The sequence below is a fragment of the Coregonus clupeaformis genome, chromosome 23 (assembly GCF_020615455.1).
Source record: "Coregonus clupeaformis isolate EN_2021a chromosome 23, ASM2061545v1, whole genome shotgun sequence".
NCBI lineage: Eukaryota > Metazoa > Chordata > Actinopteri > Salmoniformes > Salmonidae > Coregonus > Coregonus clupeaformis.
In genome coordinates, this window is record NC_059214.1 from 59,820,049 (window position 1) to 59,827,095 (window position 7,047).

Consider the following 7,047-nt stretch of genomic DNA (forward strand, 5'->3'; position numbering starts at 1 on the left):
TGACCACAAGAACACCATCCCCACCGTCAAACATGGAGGTGGAAACACTATGCTTTGGGGGTGTTTTTCTGCTAAGGGGACAGGACAACTTCACCGCATCAAAGGGACGATGGACGGGGCCACGTACCGTCAAATCTTGGGTGAGAACCTCCTTCCCTCAGCCAGGGCATTGAAAATGGGTCGTGGATGGGTATTCCAGCATGACAATGACCCAAAATACACAGCCAAGGCAACAAAGGAGTGGCTCAAGAAGAAGCACATTAAGGTCCTGGAGTGGCCTAGCCAGTCTCCAGACCTTAATCCCATAGAAAATCTGTGGGAGGGAGCTGAAGGTTCGAGTTGCCAAACGTCAGCCTCGAAACCTTAATGACTTGGAGAAGATCTGCAAAGAGCAGTGGAACAAAATCCCTCCTGAGATGTGTGCAAACCTGGTGGCCAACTACAAGAAACGTCTGACCTCTGTGATTGCCAACAAGGGTTTTGCCACCAAGTACTAAGTCATGTTTTGCAGAGGGGTTAAATACTTATTTCCGTCATTAAAATGCAAATCAATTCATAACATTTTTGACATGCATTTTTCTGGATTTATTTGTTGTTATTCTGTCTCTCACTGTTCAAATAAACCTACCTTTAAAATTATAGACTGATCATCTCTTTGTCAGTGGGTAAACGTACAAAATCAGCAGGGGATCAAATACTTTTTTCCCTCACTGTATAGGTAGGGACAAAGTGACTAGGCAACAGGATAGATAGTAAACAGTGGCAGAGTCAAAATAGTTAGTGCAAAAAGGGTCAATGCAGATAGTCTGCGTAGCTATTTGGTTAACTATTTAACAAACTATTTAGCATTCTTATGGCTTGGCGGAAGACAATGTTCAGGGTCCTGTTGGTTCCAGACTTGGTGCATCGGTACTGCTTGCCGTACAGTAGCAGAGAGAACAGTCTATGACTTGGGTAGGCCTTCCTCTGACACCGCCTGGTATAAAGGTCCTGGATGGCATGGAGCTCAGCCCCAGTGGTTTACTGGGCCATATGCACAACCCTCTGTAGCACCTTGCGGTCGGATGCCAAGCAGTTGCCATACCAAGCGGTGATGCAGCCAGTCAAGATGCTCTCAATGGTGCAGCTGTAGAACGTTTTGAGGATCTGAGGTCCCATGCCAAATCTTTTCAGCCTCCTGAGGGGAAAGAGGCGTTGTCGTGCCTTCCTCATGACTGCATTGGTGTGTGTGGACCATGATAAATCTTTAGCGATGTGGACACCAAGGAACTTGAAGCTCTCGACCCGCTCCACTACAGCCCCATCGTGCTCGGCACTCCGTTTCTTGTAGTCAATGATCAGCTCCTTTGTCTTGCTGACATCAAGGGAGAGGTTGTTCTCCTGGCACCACACTGCCAGGCCACTGATCTCCTCCCTACAGGCTGTCTTATCGTTGTCGGTGGTCAGGCCAACCATCATCGTGTCATCAGCAAACTTAATGATGGTGTTGGAGTTGTGCGCGGCCACACAGTCATGGGTGAACAGGGAGTATAGGAGGGGACTAAGCACGCACCCCTGAGGGGCCCCTGTGTTAAGGGTCAGCGTAGCGGATGTGTTGTTGCCTACCTTTACCACCTGGGGGCTGCCCATCAGGAAGTCCAGGATCCAGTTGCTGAGGAAGCTGTTCAGTCCCAGGGTCCTGAGTGATGAGCTTGGAGGGCACTATGGTGTTGAACGATGAGCTATAGTCAATGAACATCATTCTCACATAGGTATTCCTGCTTGTCCAGGTGGGAGAGGGCAATGTGGAGTGTAATAGAGATTCCGTCATCTGTGGATCTGTTGGGGCGGTATGTGAATTGGAATCTGTCCAGGGTGTCTGGGATGATGGTGTTGATTTGAGCCATTACAAGCCTTTCAAAGCATTTCATGGCTACAGATATGAGTGCTATGGTGTGATAGTAATTTAGACAGGTTACCTTGGTATTCTTGGGCACAGGGACTATGGTGGTCTGCTTGAAATATGTAGGTATTACAGACTGGGTCAGGGAGAGGTTGAACATGTCAGTGAAGACACTTACCAGCTGGTCAGCACGTGCTCTGAGTACGCGTCCTAGTAATCTGTCTGGCCCTGCGGCCTCTATCCTCCTCTTCCCCTGTGATTTCTTTGCATTGCATTTCTTCTGGTCCCTGTCAGTGAATGAGTCTAGAAGTGAGGCTCTGTACAATGCTGCATTATCCTCCCTCCCACACTGGAGCTCCTCCCTCCCACCTCCTGATCGTTGCTGCTTCACATTGTCGAGGTTAGATAGACACACACACGCTGAATGCCAAATAAACCTCCAGCACCTTCCCTCTAGACACTAAAAGGCATAGATACAAGCCATATGTTAGTAGCCACCTTGCCCTAGTTTGGATTTCTGCTATTTTGCTCACACCCATACAATCCTTTCAGATATACAGAGGTGCATAGTTGCTAGGGGGGTGATTTGGGGTTCAGTAACAGAGCTTGGGTGCATCCCAAAAATCTAACATAACTTCCTCTTCTTGTACATTTTTCTACTTACCTTGATGTGAGGAAACAAGTATTGGTAGTCATTCACCATATTGTTTTCGTCTTGTTGTCAGATCAGTGCAGAGAGAGGAAGATACTTTAGATCATTGAATTGAAGTTTGCATATGGTTACACTGTCAAAAACATATGTCCAACTGACAATTAATCCTTCCTTTTATCAATATGCGGATCCGTAGTACATCCCCTGTGTGGGGAAGTAGCCTACAGTGTAATTTATGTGCTGTGTAAATTACACTTTCACAATTTCACAATGAAAATGAATGATTCTTGTTATCACCAATAATAAGCTTCCATAGTACATTCCCAATGTGTGGGGATTTCACCATGCCTTGTCCTGCACTGATGAAGCTTCTGAATCACCATGATGCCACACAGTTGAAAGGTCAAACGTCAGAAGTAAATGTTTATGGTCGTGTTCCGCTGCTCAGACGTTGCTAACGCATGCCAGATCTTATAATGCCTGAATAGGTATTTTTTACGTATCAGCCAACCACATCATATGTTATAGCAATCTGGTGCCCGACGGGACATCGATGACGTGGCACGCAACCATTGGTTGATGTATGCAACGTCTGAGCAGGGGAACGTGATGTTCTGTGGTGACTAGTGGAGCATCACTACGACCTCTCATCTGCCCCTTCAGATACACTCAGTCACCATCTCCTCCTCTCAGCAGGACCGCTACTGTCTCATTCACAGACCGCTACTGTTTCCTCAGCTCAACTCAGACCACCAAATGTCACTTAGGGCCCAGAGGGGAACAGGAAGACAGGAAGGGAAGCATTGAAAATGTTCATGTTGATCCAAACGAGATGTTTCTCAGCCTATTTCAAGAGAAAGGAAGTACGAATGAGCCAGTCAATAATTACAGAGGCATTCTGCTGCCAGGCTTGGAGGGGAACAACAAGGCTGTGTTTAAATCTAACAGGCATCAATTGAACTGGCCTTATCACTGAGCTGGACATATCCTCTCTCAGCAGGCATAGGGGACAGATACACTCCCTCTTCCTTCTTCTTCTTCTCCTCCTTGTCCTCCTCTTTTTCATCACCTCCTCCTCCCACTACTTCTCCTCTTCCCCTCCTTCTTCCTCTTGTATCTATAAATGCCTTAATCTACTACACATGATACATTCATAATGCATTACAGACAGCTGGTTCCTAGAGAGTGCTACTGACTGTTTTCTATCCCATCTGCTCCTCAGTGTGTGTGTGAGGACTGTCTACAGGTGTGCTGATGGGAGCAGTTGTGCTCATTACTGAGTCAAGTGGATATTTTCTGTATTTTTCTCTGCAGGGTGAATAAGAACATGTTACACCAACGAGTCAGACACTCTCCTCTCCACTCCTCACATCTGAATGCTTTTGTGATGGGTGTTTTTACTGCAATATGGCAGCTTTGTCTGTTTGTTGAATGTGTTGTGTTGAATGGAAAATCTTCTCCCCTTTTCTTTCTCTTCTGTATCAGTGAAAGAGACGTTACCTCTGAGAGACCATTAGCTCTGTATGAGGCCTTTCATGTGGGGATTTACATCCTGTAGGCCAGGTATATCCAATAACGATCCCGGAGGGCTAAAACACTTCTTGTTTTCATTTTCTCCCTCCACTCAGGGACTGATTCAGACTCAACACTAGGGTTACCAAACTTACCGGAATTTTCAGCAATGTTGGTAATTAACAGGTAATCTATGGCACTTTTGGTAATCTGTACTTGAATAAATTAGAGAAATGTATTCATATAAAATATTATCTATAATCTATATCTGCGTCCATATTGTCTATGAGTTTTGAGTGGATAGACCATAAGAGAAAATTGCATAATTAATTAAAAAAGCATCTATTAACAATGACATCATTTGCAATTTTGCAACTCTGCAACTCTTCCAACTACTGATTTATTTTCAAAACTGGCACAAGTGTGATGACAAAACATTTACAACAAACATATATTGACATTGTAAAGTAAATAAAAGTGTGTAAAAATATAAATTATATGTTACGCTGAAACTCTCGTATTAAACACCCACAGTATTCACTAAGTTAATGGGCAATACACTACCAGTCAAAAGTTTTAGAATTACTACTCATTCAAGGGTTTTTCTGTATTTTTACTATTTTCTACATTGTAGAATAATAGTGAAGACATCAAAACTATGAAATAACACATATGGAATCATGTAGTAACCAAAAAAGTGTTAAACAAATCAAAATATATTTTATATATTTGAAATTCTTCAAATAGCCACCCTTTGCCTTGATGACAGCTTTGCACACTATTGGCATTCTCTCAACCAGCTTCATGAGGTAGTCACCTGGAATGCATTTCATTTAACAGGCATACAGAAGATAGTCCTATTTGGTAAAAGACCAAGTCCATATTATGGCAAGAACAGCTCAAATAAGCAAAGAGAAATTACAGTCCATTATTACATTAAAACATGAAGGTCAGTCCATACGGAACATTTCAAGAACTTTGAACGTTTCTTCAAGTGCAGTCGCAAAAACCATCAAGCGCTATGATGAAACTGGCTCTCATTAGGACCGCCACAGGAACGGAAGACCCAAATAAATAAATTAGAGTTACCAGCCTCAGAAATTGCAGCCCAAATAAATGCTTCAAAGAGTTCAAGTAACAGACACATCTCAACATCAAATGTTCAGAGGAGACCATGTGAATCAGGCCTTCATGGTCGATTTGCTGCAAAGAAACCACTACTAAAGGTCACCAATAAGAAGAAGAGACTCGCTTGGGACAAGAAACACGAGCAATGGACATTAGACTGGTGGAAATTTGTCCTTTGGTCTGGAGTCCAAATTTGAGATATTTTGTTCCAACCGCCGTGTCTTTGTGAGACGCGGTGTGGGTGAACGGATGATCTGTGCATTTATATTTCCCACCGTAAAGCAAGTAGGGTGAGGTGTTATGGTGTGGGGGTGCTTTGCTGGTGACACTGTCTGTTTAGAATTCAAGGCACACTTAACCAGCATGGCTACCACAGCATTCTGCAGCAATGCGCCATCCCATCTGGTTTGGGCTTAGTGGGACTATCATTTGTTTTTCAAAAGGACAATGACCCACCACACCTCCAGGCTGTGTAAGGGCTATTTCACCAAGAAGGAGAGTGATGGAGTGTTGCATCAGATGACCTGGCCTCCCCCGACCTCAACCAAATTGAGATGGTTTGGGATGAGTCGGACCGCAGAGTCAAGGAAAAGCAGCCAACAAGTGCTCAGCATATGTGGGAACTCCTTCAAGACTGTTGGAAAAGCATTCCAGGTGAAGCTGGTTGAGAGAATACCAATGAAAAGCTGTCATCAAGGCAAAGGGTGGCTATTTGAAGAATCTCAAATATAAAATACATTTTGATTTGTTTAACACTTTTTTGGTTACTACATGATTCCATATGTGTTATTTCATGGTTTTGATGTCTTCACTATTATTCTACAATGTAGAAAATAGTAAAAATAAAGAAAAACCCTTGAATGAGCAGGTGTTCTAAAACTTTTGACCGGTAGTGTATTTAGGGTAACGTTTTACAGCTTTGTCATTCACATTCCATAATATCCTTGAACGTTTCCAGAATTCCAGTAGTTTACTGGTAAACTTAGAAAGTTACCATTAATATACCCTCCCTTTGCAACCCTACTTGGGGCACCATGCCACTAAACTCTCTGGTAAATCAGTTACAATTATGATCAATGTTCAATAACTGCGAGATAGAAAAGAAAAGCAGGTATTTGTATAGCTCTGCTCTAGGCCCTTGTGAAGATCTGAAAGGATAGGCGTCAGCAATATGAGAGAGGTAGCGCTATCACCATATTATTTAATATCTACTGAAGTGTCTTTGCATATGATAAGGAGTTATCGGTTGATTTGGTATTGGGCATTAGCCTACAAACACAAGAGCCCAAACAAAGGCTTGCTGTGACAACATCAGTAGTGCTAATATGAGACAGCTCCTCTCTCTTATCAGTAGCAGTGGAGTCTGTCATGCGTTCAGACTGTGCCTGCATGTTGCCTTGTTGCCAATGAGCTGTGAAGATGCCTTGTCATAACTTGCATCAGTCCCTCTTCCTCTCTCCCCTCCTCTTTGTCTGAAACTAATTGACTTAAAATCATAGACTCAAAGTCAACCACCCCCTCTTCTCTCTACCGCTCTATCACCATCTGTCTCTGTCTTTCTCTTTTATTTTCTCTCGACGATCACAGGGATGGAGGGTGGAGAGGTGGACGGGTGGATGAATGGTGGGATGGAAGTTGAGCAGTGGAGGGAGGACAGTGTGGTTTGGGTGGTTATTCTCCCGTCACCGCTGCCTTTGTGCTCCAACAGGGATTGTGGGAAATGAACCATGGTCCTCTGGGTAAGAAATGACACAGCCCTCCTCTCATCTCTCATCCCTCTCTCCACAATCTATTAGTCAGCCTACACCTTGCAGGATTTCTCAGACCTCTACTCATCCAGTCTGCCCTAGATCAAAACTCTTCCCTCTCCCCT